The 16,919-nt window shown below is 40.7% G+C and overlaps 1 protein-coding gene across 1 annotated transcript in view; it reads right to left on the reverse strand.

Moving 5' to 3' along the window:
- RAP2A (RAP2A, member of RAS oncogene family) overlaps positions 1–16,919 on the reverse strand; it is a 438,027-nt gene that overhangs the window by 378,862 nt on the left and 42,246 nt on the right. The gene's annotated exons all lie outside the window — the stretch shown is intronic.

Consider the following 16,919-nt stretch of genomic DNA (forward strand, 5'->3'; position numbering starts at 1 on the left):
GCCTCTGCCCTTTGATGAAGTGGCAGGTTTGGCATGCCTTGTCTTATTGGTAAAGTATGGAAGTGGAATCTGTAACCTTTGTCTATTAAATCCAGAATCCATTTGTCCTTGGTTAAGATATGCCAGTTTTTTGAGAATAAGGATCATTTTCCGCCCAAAGGTGCTCCTCTTTGAGCCTTTGTAGATGGTATGAAAGTCAAGTCATTGTGGTTGTCCTTGTGGTGCAGCTGGACTGCCTGCGCCACTTCTTTGATTTGGTGGTTGCCATTGGCGGCCCCTGTAGGAGCCTCGGTATTGCCCTCTACCTCAGGCACGCCTGTTTTTTCCCCTTTGAAACTTGTCAGTGTCTGGAAAGGACCAATTCTTTGAAGGCCAATTCCTGCTGAATCTGGGTGGCTGAACCTGGAGGAAATCTTTGACTGTCTGTACTGATTTAGCTTTTTCCTCAATGGACTTCAACACATCTTGTGCATTAGCACCAAAAAGCTTCTGTTTTTCCAGAGGTGCATCAAGTAACTTTACTTTAACATGGTCTGGCAGTGGCTGTTCTTTTAACCAAGCATGTCTACAAGCATGTCTACGTATAACAGCCCCAGTCATAGCTGCCCTACATGAAGCCTCCAATGCATCATAACCACACTGAAGAAAATGATTGCTAACCTGCTGAGTGTTATGTACTAGATCCTGCAATGCCTTTCTATCAATAGGCTCAGGAGAGGCTAGCTTTTTCTGTAAATCATCCAGTAAAAAATCCTGGTACTGAAACATATGAAAAAGGCAGTTAAGTGACCTCACGGCCAGGGTGGTAGAGGTATAAACTTTTTTACCCCATCTCTCCAGGGACCTAGCTTCCCTATCCGCTGGCAGTGGAAGTAGCCACTCCCTTCGGGCCTTGTGAAATAGTTTCTAGATCCACAGAATGGGCCTTAAAGAGATGTTTGTGGGTGTCAGGGACCCTATAATATCTGATTGGCTTGACAGGAGCAGGAGGGAGAGAATCAGGGTTAGCACTGGAGTCGGAGAAAACATCATCCACGACATCCATAACTGGAGGGATAGCTAAAGGTCTGTGCTGGGGTAGCTTGAGGAAGGAACGTAGCCTTTTCCTGGAATCAGAGAATTCCTGACCCTGCCATTTAAAATGCTCCCTCATAGAGTGTAGGACTTCACCGAATGAAAAATCCTCTGGAGGAGAGGCAGAGGGAATTGATTCCTCAGCATCAGAGTCCTCATAGGCCTGGAAGGATTCTTCTTGGGCATCTGAATGCTCAGAATCCCCAGAGGCTTCATCTGAAGAGAGGTTGTTGGCCTGCTCAGTTCTGGGCCTTTTCTCTGCAGGTGGCTGAGAACCTCTGTCTGGATGAGGGTGAGACCCCCTGATAAGAGAAATAAGATCTGCAGCAAGAGACATGATCTGTTTATCAGAAGAAGGGGCCTGGGCAGTAGGTTTAAGATGGGCCTTGGCCTGGCTGGCGGCCTTAGCATGTGCAAAGGCCTTGATGGACATGGATGCAGGAGGCCTAGCTGCCCCACGTGCAGGAGTAACCTTGTCCACAGAAATGGTGTCGGGTAGATCCAGAACTTCAGTTTCTGGAGGAAAATCAACAACCGGCACCGGTGTAGACTTCGAGACCAAAGGACGTGTTAACGCTGTGTCGTTGGCCTGGAGCAGTTGAATTACCGCTTCCGAAGGGACCGAAGCACTCACGGAGGGTTTAGGAGGAGTATCGGTGGAGGACGCGGGCCGAGGATGTCGGTCCCGGTCCTTTCGTTTTTTGGTAGATTGAGTTGTTGGTTGTTCCGACGGCATGATATAAGCGAAAGATTCGACGAAAAAGTCTTCGGCAAATTCTGCCCGGCGCCTGAGAGTGCGCTTATTAAAGCAAGCACAGGCAGCACAGGCCGAGACGTCGTGGTCTGGGCCCAGGCAAGGGAGGCAATAAGAATGGAAGTCCTTATGAGGTATTTGTTTACCACAAGACAAACAATTATTAACTTTCTCAATTTGTTCTGACATCGGCTGAGGCAAGAAAAAATGTTCCCCAACGGGGTACTTACCTTTTAGATGACTTCGGTACTGAAAACACAGGAGCTGACCGACCGGCACTTGCGAACTGCTTCTGCTTTGGGCACCGCGCGGCAAGAAAGACTGAAGAAGATGGCGTCGGCTGATGCCTTTATTCTCCAGCCATTCTGACGTCGGAGAGGAGGCGACACCAGCCGACGCCGGACCCAGACTTTGGAATCTGGCCGACCGAGGGCTGCCTGAGGCAGGACAACCCATATGTTATGACTGCAGTTGCATTCTTGAAGGACATCTGTGCTGAGTCAGAAGAAGAGGCATTAGAGGCAGGGTCCATGGTGGGGAATGCGTCAGGCTCCTCAGGAGTGGGTACCAGTGTTGCCTTGGCCAGTCCGGAGCAATGAGAATCATCTTTAGTCTGTAATAGAACTTTGGGCAGCAGAGGAAGAGGAGGGAAGGCATAAACTGTCATTGATGTCCAACTGAAAGAAAGAGCGTCCACTCTCCAGGCCTTTGGATGGAAGATCCTTGAGCAAAATTTTGTCAATTGATGATTCTTGTAGGAGGCAAAGAGATCTATGTCTGGCCTTCCCCATTCTTAGATTATTTCTGTAAAAACTTTTGGATGCAATTTCCATTCGTGTGGATCTGTCATATTCCTGCTTAGGTTGTCTGCCAGCGTGTTTTCCTTGCCTGGCAAGTACTGTGCTTGTAGTTCCATTTGTAAGTCCATGGCCATGTTCCAAAGTGACATGGCCAGTCTGCATAGGGGGCAAGAATGTGTTGGTTGTAGAAGGTCCTTGAAAGCTATAATAGCATTTATTACTGCTAGCATTTCTTTTTGACTGATGTGAAGGTGCTTTTCTTTTTGGGACCATTTGCCCTGAATGCACCGATCTGTCATGTGCACCCCCCCAGGCGTAGTCTGAGGCGTCTGTTGTGATGACTTGATTTGCTTGAGGTTTGCTGAATGGAAGACCTGTGTTGACATGCTTGAGCCCACCACAGAAATTCCTTTTGCAGACATGGAATTAGTGGTATTATTGTTTCCAAACTGTGGCTGTGTTGAGACCATATGTTTTTTAGGTACCATTGTAGTTTCCTCATATGCAGCTTTGCACATGGGATTAGTAAGATGCAAGATGCCATGAATCCCAGAGCCTGCAGGATTTTCCTTGCAGTCAGCCTGGTGCAATTTGCTAAGTATTGTATTAGTTGCCCCTGCTTCTCTGGCGTGAGGTAGGCCATCTGGGTGTTTGTGTCCAAATTGGCACCCAGGAAAATTATCTTCCGAGAGGGTATTAGCCTTGATTTCTTTTTGTTGACTGTGTATCCCAGAGATTTCAATAACATTATTACATAAGCCAGATGTTTCAGAAGAATGTGCTTGCTGTCCGCTTGGATCAGGCAGTCGTCCAAATAGGGATATATTTGTACCCCTTGAAGTCTGCAGTAGGCAATTACTGATGCCAGGCATTTCGTGAATACTCTGGGCACAGTAGATAAGCCAAAGGGCAATACAGAGAATTGATAATGGGTTGAACCTGCAAGAAATCTGAGGTACCTTCTGCAATTTTGTCTGATTGGGACATGCAGGTATGCCTCCTTGAGGTCCACTGTTACCAGCCAAGACTCCTTGCCCAGCATGGGAAGACGTTGCTGTAGAGTGAGCATCTTGAATTTTGGTATGAGTAGAAATGTGTTTAGGATGGATAGATCCAAAATAGGTCTCCAATCTTTTCCCTTCCTTGGCACCAGAAATAGCCTGGAATAAAAACTTTGACCTTGTTCGTGCGTAGGTACCTCTTGAATAGCTTTCATGTTTATGAGATCTCTAATTTGCTTTTGTGCCTCTGCCCTTTGATTGTGTGGCAGGTTTGGCATGCCTCTCATTTTTGAAAGGGTGTGAAAATAGAATTTGTAGCCTCTGTTTATAATGTCCAGGATCCATTTGTCCTTTGTGACAACATGCCAATTTTTTGAAAATAATGCCAGCTTTCCTCCTAAGGGGGCTGCCATTTGAAACCTGGTTGGCATGCAAAGGGGAAAGTCATTGGGTTTGCTTTCTGAAAGATTGCGAGTTGTCCTCACCACCTCTTTGTGTAGGAGCTTGCCATTGTCTGCCTCTATACGATCCTTGGGATTGTCCTCTGCCCCTCGGGCACCTGTATCTGCCTCTTTGGGGTCTGTCTGTAGCAGGAAAGGACCAGTTTTTGGAAGGCCAATTTCTACTAAAACGTGGGGGTTGAACCTGTAGAAATTCTTTCACAGTTTGCATTGATTTAGCCTTTTCCTCCATTTTCCTTAATACCTCCTCAGCATTAGCACCAAATAGTACATCCTTTTGAAGAGGGGCGTCTAGTAATTTAGCTTTGACATGATCAGGCAAGGCTTGCTCCTTGAGCCAGGCATGCCTACGTATGACTGATCCTGTAACAGCAGCTCTATATGAGGCCTCTAGAGCATCAAAACCACATTGTAAGGTATGCTTACCCACTTGTTCTGCACTATGCATCAAATCCTGCAACTCCTTCAAGTCTGGTTGTTCAGGTTGTGACATTTTACTCTTCAATTGTGATAACAAAAACTGTTGGTATTTTAGTATATGAAACTGACAGTTTAAGGCCCTCATGGATAAGGTAGGAGAGGTATATACCTTTTTCCCCACCTTTCTAAGGATCTGGAATCTCTCTCGGAAGGCAATGGATTTTTGGCAATGGAGGCCTTAACTCCCTTGGGGCCCTGTGAGATGGTTTCTGGGTCAGCAGCATGGCTTTTGTAAAGAAATTGGTGTGAGTCAGGAACCCTGTAGTACCTGTCAGGCTTAACTGGAGCTGGAGGTAGAGAGTCCGGGTTAAGGCAGGCCTAACATCATCTAGGATGTCCAAGACAGGAGGTATAGCCAGAGGCCTATGCTGAGGTAACAAGAGAAATTCCCTGAGCCTTTTCTTGGAATCTGAATAATCCTGGCCTTCCCAGTGGAAGTGTTCCCTTAAGTTTGCAAAGTTTCCCTAAATGAGTAATCCTCAGGGGGGGGGGGATACAGAAGGGATGGACTCCTCCGCATCAGAGTCTTCAAAAGGGGAGTAAGAATGTTCTTCACCATCAGAGTGCTCTGAAATAATGGAGCCCTGATCAGAGGAGGGGGAATCTTCCTCCACTCTGGGCCTTTTGTCCGGTGGGGGCTGAGAACCTCCGATTAGAGTAATTAAATCCGCAGCCATTTTATGCATCTGTTTCTTAGGCATGGGGCCTGGAGATGGGCCCTGTGTAGCTGGTCTCTTAGGGTGCATGGTTGCTTTAGACTTTGTGAAAGCCTTGATGGAGAAAGAAGAGGAAGGTCTGAAGACACCTTGAGTGGAGGTGGACCTGTCCACATTCTGAGTTTCAACGCCAAGAGTGGCTTCGGTATCTGTAGTCGGGGTGCGGGCCGAGGAGCCTGCGACCTCGGGCACAGGAGACACAGTCAAAGAAGTGTCGTCGGTAATCAGGGGCTGCGTAGATGCCTCACTGAGAACCGGACCACGTGTAGTGGGCTTTGGCATGGTGTCGGTAGAGGCCGCGGACCTCATGTGTCGGTCCTTGTCTTCGCGTTTTTTAGACAAAACCGGAGTCGGAGTATCCGACGACATAGTATAGTTAAATGCTTTCCCAAAATAATGCTGGGCGAACTCCGCCCGACGCTTAATAGTGCGTTTGTTGAATGTAGCACAAAAGCGACAGACCGAGACGTCGTGGTCTGGGCCTAAACAAGGTATACAGAGGGAATGGAAATCCTTATGCGGTATTTGCTTCCCACAAGAAATACAATTATTAACTTTGTCTGACATCGGTCTGAGGCAAGAAAAGTTTCCCCAACGGGGTACTTAGCTTTTAAGAAGACTTCGGTTTCCAAATTTCGTAATTTCAGGAGCTGGCCAACTGGCACTTGTGAACTGCTTCTGCTTCGGGCACCGCGCGGCAAGAAAGACTGAAGAAAATGGCATCGGCTGGTTCCTTTATACCCCTGTCGCACTGATGTCAGGGAAGAAGCGACGACAACCGACGCCGGACCTAGACTTTGGAATTCGGCCAACTGAGGACCCGCCTGACGGCAGGAGAACCCATCTGTTATGACTGCAGCTGTATGCACAATGAACATCAGCATAATTCTCATAAAAACGGTGTTCACCTAAATATCTGACATATTTACATGCTTGCCATGGTCAAAATCTTTGTACTGCACTGCACTTTCACATTTTAAAGGACTGATAGTCATGTTTCTTCTCCATTACTAACACAAACAGTCTGCTAACAAAAATATCACAGAACTAAAAATGGGGATAAACTGGGTGGGGGAGTCTGGAAATACAACAGTTAAGGTCATAATGTTTCTGCCTGAAGTCAAGGAAAAGGAACAGAATAACCTGAATGAAAGCTCAGAAAAAAGTGGCTTACAGATCAAGAGCAGAACTCAAGTTTCATTTAAAAAACTTGAAACATTAGATTGTTAGCATGGCATGATTTTAGCATACGGCTAAAGAAATCTAAAGACACATCCTTAGACAGGCAGGATTGCGGGGAAAAGGAAAGACTATGGTAGCCTGGGACAGTTTGTTTTAGGTGCCCAGCTGCCATAGTCCTGCCAGTCTTAATTCTAGTGATGTTGAAGATGAAACATCAACATCTGATCAGAACTAGAAATACTATGAATACAGAGAAGAGATGAAGACTGATCAGTTGCATGGGTAGGACAGAATGATCTTGCCTGCAAAGTTATTTATGTGCAACCTACCCTTAATAGAAAAGTAAGTTTTCCTTCCCTAACCACCACCAGACAAGGAAACTAAGCAGTGCAGCTGTTCTCATAAACAAACTTCATTTATTTGGCATTTTCATGACAGCCTGACACAAAGCAAAATAACAAAATATTTAAACAACGGAACCTTTATAGCCAAAATTCCCAAGGCAACCTCTACAGAAAAAACACTACCACTAGGAGTTCCTGAAGGCTAGGGCCTTGGGCTCTTCCTGCTCATACAACACACAATATATTAATTTCCATTCACAATTATTTCATGTTCAGATTACAAGGCTTTCTTTAGAAATTGTCCCTCACTTCCCGGCAAATTCAGAATATAGTTTCATGAAGAAGATTTTAATACTACTTGCATTTTTACTTCCCTTAATTTTCTACCAGCTAGTCAGATTTTAAAACTACTTGCATATTTACTTCCCTTAATTTTCTACCAGTTAGTCTAGCAAAAAACTAGGAAGCTTGAGGGATGTAAAATAGAGATGCTCCAGTGAGACATAACATTAGAAGACAGAAATACGTCTGTTAATCCAGGCTCAGATGCCAGATCTAAACGACACTCACAATTTCGGGCTGCAACGCATATAGGGACTGGGTAAAGGGGCTGCAGGATTCTCCACTTGACAGATATATGGTGGCATTTATACCCCCCAGCAAGAAACACAAGCATGTCATTCTGACTCGGGATCCACCCTGATGACCTAGACTTACTCTGTGTTTGTTAACCTTACAGGTAGGCCAGTCTAAACTGACAATTTTTAAGGCATGATTTGATCCACAAGGCAAATGGATCTACCGACACTCAGTTAAGGTAATCAATATAATATACACTAAAACACTTTTGTACAAAGTATAAATAATATACATAGCACTAAACAAACACAACAGGGGAGAGTAACTAATGGGTTTTTAATTCAAAGCATAGTAATTTAAAGAGAGTAGGTAAACCCACAGTGCCAAAACACCAACTGCAGAAAGACCAAACGGCCAACTGTCAAAAACCTGACAGCATACATGAGTAAAGTATAAAATACTGAATATGTCTACATATAAAACATACTGAAACATCAGATCAGTCTGTAACCGTCCAATACTTTAAAACTTGACAGCATTCTCATCCAATTACAAAGGTCATTCTGGTCCAAATTTCAACTTAATGTCAAATGACAGTTCCTCTGTTCTACTTCAAAATATTGTTATGAAATTTTCCAGATAAGACCATCTGACAATCCCACTTTCATTTTGTTTTGCACAGCTTAATAACTTTTGAGGAAAGTAGACAAGACAATCTCAAATATGGGCATGCCTCTCAGAGAGTGTAAAATATGCATACTTTGTTATAACATAATACAAATCACAGAAAATACTTTTTACTTGGAAAAGAACATCTGTGTGTTGTTAAGAAATAAGAACCAAAATAATGCATAATGAGTATGTCAGGTTAAAAAATGCAACACACACATATTGTGAAAAGAATAGCAAAATCAGGGGCATCCAAATGGTTACATAACACTACCACGGTGGTACCTGGGAATAAAGGACTATTCCTCTGTAACCATAGAAAGTATTCTAGCAATTTTCTCAGAAAAATATATCATAACCATCAGATACAAAATATATTTACCTGGCTACTGCAGCTGTAAGACACAAGCCCATCTTCAAGTGTCATGTGCCTTCAGCATTTTCACCCATATATCAACAACTCCAGCAGCCCTGCCCCAAAACTGACCACATCTACTAAATGGAATCAGTTTTGCCATCTTTTTTTTTTTGCTTTTTTTCCAGTTGGTCTTCAGAGAAGGGCATGGTCACCACAGTTGGAATTTCCTTAAAGTGTGCTTTCTACCTCTCAACAATATCTTCAAATGAGACCAGAGATCAAATCAGCTTTGGCATTATCCCATATCTGTCTCTCAACCTGTAATTTAAGAATCTCTGTCTTGCATTCCTCTAACAATCCATTTTTGTTTTTTTTTTACCTTAAAGTATTTGCTTATACCTTTTTTCTTCATCTTAGCCTTTTCCTTCTTTCTTTCCAGCAGAACAGACTTTTAACAACCTTAACTTCTCTATCTATTCCAACGACTTTATCAGATTCTTCTTTTTTGTTCCACCATGTTTAATTTGACTTCTGGTGCTATACTTCTTTATTTATTTATTTATTTATTTATTTATTATTTATTTGTCTTTGTTTACCAGGAAAGTCTGACTGGGTAATTTTTCAGCAGAAGCACAGGCAGAAAAGCTCCATTTGCTTACATTGCATTATACTAAGTTCCGGTTAAACTCATAGTAGTTACATTTTTATTTAACATTTATACAGAAACGGTAGTTAAATTTCTATTTACATGTATACACAAACGGTAATTACATTTATACATATACATTCTAAACCTTTACAGAGATGGAAGTTTAAAGGGAAAGCACATGTGCAACATAATGGATTGTACAGGCAGCACTTATGTATAAAAATTGTTTTGTCATTTCAATGAGATTGAGAGTATTCTGTTTAAGGAGAGTATTTGGAAAGTATCATATGGTTTACACAAAGTCTTAACCTTATCATAAGCATGTGCAGGACCAAGATTGGTTAAGATGTTATTTAAGCAGTGGTTTAAAACTACTGAGTTTGTCGAAGGGTATTAGTTGTGTGGGGATACTACTGCAGAGTTTATCAATGTATTGGGAGTAGAACAAGTCTCCTGCAACATTATTTGACTTATTTACAAGTAACAATAATTTGTTAATAGAGTCCTTGCTGGACAGCAGGGCAGTCATAACTTTTGTAGTGCATGGGCATTTTTCTGGATGATGAACGAGTTTGTGTGCTGTCATTAGTTGTGAATATGTTAGGGATCTGTATAATTCAAGCCAGTTTAACTGCTTTAAGCTATGACAATGGTGGGTCCTATGAGGGAGACTGTTACAAATTTAGCTATTTTATTGTAGCAGGTGGCAAGTTTCTTTCTTCGAGTATTGTTTAACTTTGTTAGGATTCTTGCAGTATCTGTAAGGAATTCATTGATTCTGTAAAGGGAACCTAGATTCTGGTGTGTAGATTTAATGGTGTGCAGTATATGCTGGTCATAGTTGAGACCGTCATCTATTACAATACGTAGAAGTTTACTGTGAGTTATAGTTTCAATTACAGTATTATTTGCCGACTGTATGGTAAAAGACTGCTTTTGATTCTGGCAACTATTTGAGGTAAAAAGCATTAACTTGGTTTTCTTGGGGTTAAGTAGGAGGTTTAATTCTTTGAACCCAGTTTCTAATGAGGAGAAAGATTTTTGGGTAATGTTTTGGAGTTTATTCATAGCGGAGGCTACACATATCAATGTTAAGTCATCTGTATACTGAAATAAACTAGCATGGTGACTGGACGTCCTTAATAAATATATTAAATAGAAGAGGACACAGGATAGAGCCCTGAGGGACACATATAGTAACTGGTTGAAAAGATGAGTAGGTTTGTTGCCATTTAATGGCTTGCTGCATGTGTAACTGAGAAACCACAACAAGGAGCACTATGAAAGTCCTACTGAGGAGAGTCAAATGAGCAGTTTCTGGTGTGAGACAGTATCAAATGCCTTTGACAAGTCTAACATGGTGAACACAGGCAGGCTGTTGTTTCTATGTTGGTTTATTATAATGGTAAAATGTAGTAGAGCAGTAGTGGTGCTGTGCTGAGGCCTAAAGCCATGTTGTGTTTCTGACTGCAGGTTATTTGATGTTAGGTATTGCATCAGCTGCATATGGATGTATTTCTATAATATTTTGGAGAGGGGGGAGAGAGAATCGCTATTGGTCTGTAGTTATTAAACTCTGCCTTTGTGAACTGGTATGATGTAGAAGTGTATTTCTGCTATGGACCTATTAATTAGTATGAACACGGGGAAAGCCATCACTTCTATGGTCATTTTAGGTAGTCTGATGGTAGTTGGTCTACAGCTACAGAAGTAGTTTTTAGTTTAAGGAGCAACTTCATTATGAGTGAGGTAGATACTGGACTAAAACTGAAGAGCTGTGGATTGTCTTGATTGGACACAGGTAGAGAGAGGGGGCAGATGTATTAGTGTCTGAGAGAGGTAATACTGATCATCTAAAGTAGGAATTAAACTGGGTGGGGATAGAGTGCTGAACCTCTAATAATACTCCTAAAAATCAACAATAGGAAAACGGTATGATTAACAGCAGTTTATACACCACCAGGAAATAACATTGATACTGCTGAAAGCATCCTGTATTGGATATCCCAATAAATTAACCATGACAATATGCTACTTGGAGACTTAAATATACACTGACAACTCATACATTCCACTATCCGCACTGTATTGTCAGTTTTTGGAGAGGGAGTGGTAATCTTGCCAGGGTGGAATACTTTACTTAGTGATGACCAAAAAAGTTTTGGGTTGTCTTTATGTTTGTCTTGTAGGTTAGTAATGCTTATCCTGTTTGACATGGAGTTTTGCAACAGTTCAAAGATGTCTAAATTGCTGGAAGGCATTTTGAGTTCTATTTGTATACCGATTTTCCAGGCTTTATCCTTTTTTATCATGATTTTTTGTTGTTGTTTCTTTTGTCAGCCATGGTGCAGGGTTGGACTTCACTCTTTTATTATGTACTGGTGATAGTTTATTTAAGATCTGTAAGAATATGTTATTAAAAGTGTTCTACAGTAGTAATTAGTGGCATTCTTCTAAGTACATTCCAGTTATATAGTTTTATTGTTTCAATGAAAACATCTTTGCTGAAATTGGTTGGATTTCGTACTTGATATATTTAATTACAGATAATGTGGTTCTCTAGGTTATGATGAGGTCTAATGGCATATGTTGGTATGTGGTCAAGTATGCTATCAGGCAGCCTACTTTTATTCAGTTTGTCTGGTTTGTTTGTAAGAATCCAGTCTAATTTTGAGTGTCTCCCTGAAGTTTTGTTGATTCTAGTAGATGCAGTTATTGAAGTTCTACAAGTTTATGGATTCAGTGGGAGTAGTGGAATTTATGAGTTGCCAGTCTATATTTAAGTCTCCACATAGTATAGTGTCATGGTTAATTTATTGCGATATCCAATACAGGATGCTTTCAGCAGTATCAATGTTATTCCCTGGTGATATATAAACCGATGTTAATCATAGAGTTTTCCTATTGTTGATTTTTAGGAGTATTATTAGAGGTTCAGCATTGTTAAATGTGGGTATTTCCTGTAGAAGTATGGTGATGGTTAGGGAATTTTTATAGATGATTGCTACACCACCTGCATGTTTATTTTGTCTGTCATGCCTGAGTATATTATATCCTTGGGGGGTGCTGATCTGATTATCCTTTATTTCTTTTTTTTTACCCAGGTTTCAGTAGCTATGACTATATCAGGAGTGTATGCGGCAAGGTAGGCATGTATGTAATGGATTTTATTGTTCATACTTCTTAGGTTCATATTTAGTAAGGTGAGTTTGGATTTTTTTTTTGTTGAGCTATATCAGGTGACTGGTTTATTTTGGGGATGGAGGTGACGTTTTAATGAACAGTGGGACTTGGGTTGAGGTGAATATCTCCGCTAATTTTTTGAACTGATATTTTAGACAAGGAAAAAGTGTGACCAGTTATATTTTGGTCTTGGTTTGGAATTTGATCGTAAATTTGGATATTTACTTTTGAGATATTTATAGATAAATAAATCAGATATGGCTTGTTTGTAGAGATAGGGTGCTGTGGAGAAAGACAGACTGAGTAGATGTTGATGTTCCTTGTGGGGATTGGTTGAAGTTCTAAATATCTGAAGGAGGTGGATTTGATAACTGGTGATGAAGGTTAGTAGAGTGAGGAATAATAATAAAATAATCCGAGTTAGGGGCATCTTAATTAACTTGAGTTCAGCTTTGTTGTACATTAGGATTAGAAAATGGCAGAAGGTACTCGGTTAGTTAAAGACATAAAATTTGATATTTAAAGAGGGCAAGGATTAATACAGTTTGAGACAGAGTTTTGGGTGGTAAACTAATGTGGGCATTAGTACTGGGAGTAATTCCACTGATTGTGTTTCTTTTGTAGGGAACTGATAGTACTGGTTTGAAGAATGTGTGGGTGGTGCTATGGAAGTGTAAGTGTAGTGCAAGAGAGGGTGGGTGGGAATTGGGGGTAGGGAAGGACAATGGAGTGTGCCCGAGCATTAGCAAGGGTGATCAAAGCAGGCTGAAAACTTGGCAAAGAGAAAACAATCAGTGACTAAACTTAAATAGCCACAACTCTGCTGAGAGAGAGAGAGAGAGAGAGAGAGAGAAGTAAAAGGAACAATGTAGTTTAAAAGGCCTCTGTGTTAGTAGGAAAGTCTTGATTTTGTTGCTCTAGAACACAAGTTTAAGTAGGAGAGTCAGTCCAATATCACCTTGACCTGACTAATGGTGATAACAGTAAATATTCCACTTGACTGTTTGAACAACTGTGTAATGTAAGCAGGTATCTATGGACTTTGAAACGCAAATTCCAAAGGCCACCCCAACCCCCACAGCTCAGCAAAACAATGAGAAAAAGTAAGCAAGAATGAAGAAGTGCAGCTCTGGAAAATACTGGCTCAAAACTAAAAGTGGTTGCACAAGAAGAGAAATAAACTTCAGTAGGGGAAGCAATGGACTGCTAAAACCAATAAAAGAGCACATTAAAGGAGAAAGTACTAATGGGACTGCTGTGGTCTAAGAAAATGGAGCTATTATAGTGGACAAAGTTCTTTGTTCTAAGCTGCCATAATATTTATAATTTACATACAAATATAGCCCACAGACTGGTGTTCAAACTGCAGACTTCACTGTTACATATCTATTTGCTTGCGGGGACACATTTATAGCAAAACAAAAGCACACTAAAGGGAGACAGTTGAGTGCACTAAGCCAATACAGACTGTGCACAAATACTAGCTCAGAGCTAAACGTAGTTTAATAACTGTCTCAGGCAAGGAGGAATAAGAAAGGGAGAGACCAAGGGTGACTTCCTTGAAGGCATGCAGTTCCACTAAAGAAAGACAGGAGGACATAACTAATGGGAACAGCAAGTCTAGAAGAAGTGAAGAAAATATAAGAGAAAGAAATAGTTAGAATAAGAGCAGTACGAGTAAATGTCAGTATCTGTTAGGAAGTAGAGAATAAAAGCTGCAGATATCAGTTTGTTTACAGACTATAAGGTTATTGCTTTCAAACTAGGACACTGAAGCACTTGTCTTCAGACTAGTCACTATACAGGCTAAAATACACGTAGAAGACTGAATGTGCCTAAATCTTAAAGCACAAGGGCATAGGTCATACACAGTTTGTTCAACAGTGGGTGGATTGAGTAGACTCAGGCTATCTATTGGATTAACCTGCTGTGTATATGCTTTAGGGATGTTTCCAGTGAACCTGTTGAAAAAAAAGTTATGAAAAAAGGTTCAGTAGAAATTCAATTAAATTATTGTGGGATGAACTACATGCAACAGAACACTGCCACCAGTAAATGCACTGAAAATGTAAGTGGTTTCTTAATAAATATAGAAAATACTTTCTGTAATGCAGTTGCTGTGAATGAGCCACTTGACTTCCCATCTTAAATAACACATCCTCAGAAGGAAACAAACAGTACTATTTTGTTAACACCCTTACAAATTAAGAACATTACAAATTAAGAACATTAATCTTTCAAAAATAGCCTTTTAGCACCAGAACAACAAATGAACACTGAAAACTTAAGGATAAGGCAGGAAAAAAATTGCAAAAATACATTCAAATCTCAGAAGCACTTTAAATTGAACAGAAGTTTTAACGAGTACTCACTTTAACTTGCATTCCAACAAACACTGTTTGCAATGATGGGGCTTGATAGTGCTATGAGATCTCTACAGTTTAGGTAACCTTTCTAGCTTATTTAACACCAGTTGTTAAGAGTTTGTTTGTTTCTTTCGGCTTTTCCCAGTTAGGGGTCGCCACAGCGGAATTCCGGTCCGCTAATGATTGGTAGTGGATTTTTACGTACTGGGTTACCAGCCCTGATGCACAGCCTTCAACAAAGGCACGCCCCATTCACGAAGAGTTATGTTAATAAAATAAGCATTCATTCCTTATAAAACACAGTGGAATTATGATGACAAATATTGAGCACCAAAAAACAATCCAAAGGACTACGAAATACAAAACCCAGCAGGTAGATCCAACAGGAAATCCAGTGGTAATATTGAGCACCATTACAAAAATTGCTGACACCAATTAAAGTACAAACAATGATCACAAGCCACACTGAGTAGAAAGTACATTTACAGGTAGAAATTAGGTTCAGCAGCAGTGTCTGCAAAGTGCCAGTTAGATAAATACTACCAATTGGTAAAGTAAGTACAACGTAAACTTCAAACATTCGATTGTCTTTAATCACTTACCCTACAACTCCCTTGCACCCTCCTAGAAAGAGGGGGGGTGGAATGATGAGAGAGTGTGGGGTGAGTGAGGTACAAAGTGCAGTAGAGGGTGGGGCAGTAGTAAAAAGATATATGCAAATTACCCCAGAAACAAGCAATAGGCTCTGTGTAATTAACCTAAGTTACCCTCCCCCTCCCCCAAAATTAGCAAAACAATTAGAATGAAGGAGTGCAGCTCTACAAAAATGCTGGATCAGAAGTAAAAGCGATTATACAAGAAGAGAAATAAACTTAAGGAAGGGAGACAGTGGACTGTTAAAAACAATGAAATGAGCACGATTAAAGGAGAAATAACCAATGGGGACTGCTGTGGTCTAAGAAAATGGAGCTATTATAGTGGACAATGTTCTTTGTTTTAGGTTGCCATAATATTTATAATTTACACAAAAATACAGCCCACAGACTGGTGTTCAAACAGCAAGACTTCACTGTTGCATACATATCTATTTGCTTGCAGGGACACTTTTATAGCAAAATAAAAACAGACTAAAAAGAGACAGTTGGGTAAACTGAGTCAATGTTGACTGTGCACAAATACTAGCTTGGAGTTGAAAGTAGTTTAACTGTCTCAGGCAAGGAGGAATAAGAAAGGAAGGGGAAGATCAAGGGCGACTTCCTTGAAGGCATGCAGTTACACTAAAGAAAGACAGAAGGCTCTAAGTGATGGGAACAGCAAGTCTAGAAGAAGTGAAGAAAATATAGAAGACATAAATATCTTGAGTAAGAGCAGTATGAGTAAATGCCAGTGTTTTTTAGGAAGTATAGACTAAAAGCTGACCAGCAGGATGTCAGCGGAGGGGAGTTTACAGGCAATAAGGCTATTCTTACAAACTAGACACTGAAGCACTAGTTTTCAGACTAGTCACTATGCAGGCTAAAATACACGCAAAAGACTGGATGCCCCTAACACTTAACTTAAAGCACAAGGGCAGAGGTGGTACACAGTTTGCCCTAAATAAATGGTGAGTGGATTGAGAGGACTCAGACTGCCTATTAGATGAGATTGCTGTGTGTATACTTTATGGATGTTTCCAGTGAACCCTGCAACTCCCTTGCACCCTGGTAGACAGACAAAGAGCAGGAAGGGAGGAAGGAATCTTTTTGACGGCAAATGTCAGAATTTCATCCTCGTTGATCTTATTCTGAAAACACTTGGCTTCTTCCTATTTTACACCCATCTTAACTATCTCAAAAATCCTTTATCCATAACTTTCCCTTTCAGTACTCCAATTTTATTAACACCTACCTCAGGCTAGACCCCTTACCCAGTTACCAAAAAAGCAAATAAAATAAACTAAAATAAATGTTACACAAAATTTATACTGGCCAAAAATGGCCATTTAATAACTGATAAAAGAATGCCCTCTAGTTGTAAAAAACATGATCAGCTATATGGCATCTATAGCAGCTAAAGTATGTAAACTATATAAACTCTGAAACATTCCTTACCTACTACATCTAGTCATTGGCAACTCAAAAGCATTTTCTATAATAAAAGACAGAACAAATCGGCTTTATGAAAATACTACTGTGCTAATTAATAATTAATGTTTTACAAAACAGGTAACCTGCTATGAACACAATGAAGACTTACTTTTCTTTTCTAGTCAGATTATAAAAATTCAAATGAACAAAATTTACGACCTGTCACGAGGCTTTTGG

Source organism: Protopterus annectens, chromosome 5.part1, assembly GCF_019279795.1.
Source record: "Protopterus annectens isolate FY-2018-M chromosome 5.part1, PAN1.0, whole genome shotgun sequence".
NCBI lineage: Eukaryota > Metazoa > Chordata > Ceratodontiformes > Protopteridae > Protopterus > Protopterus annectens.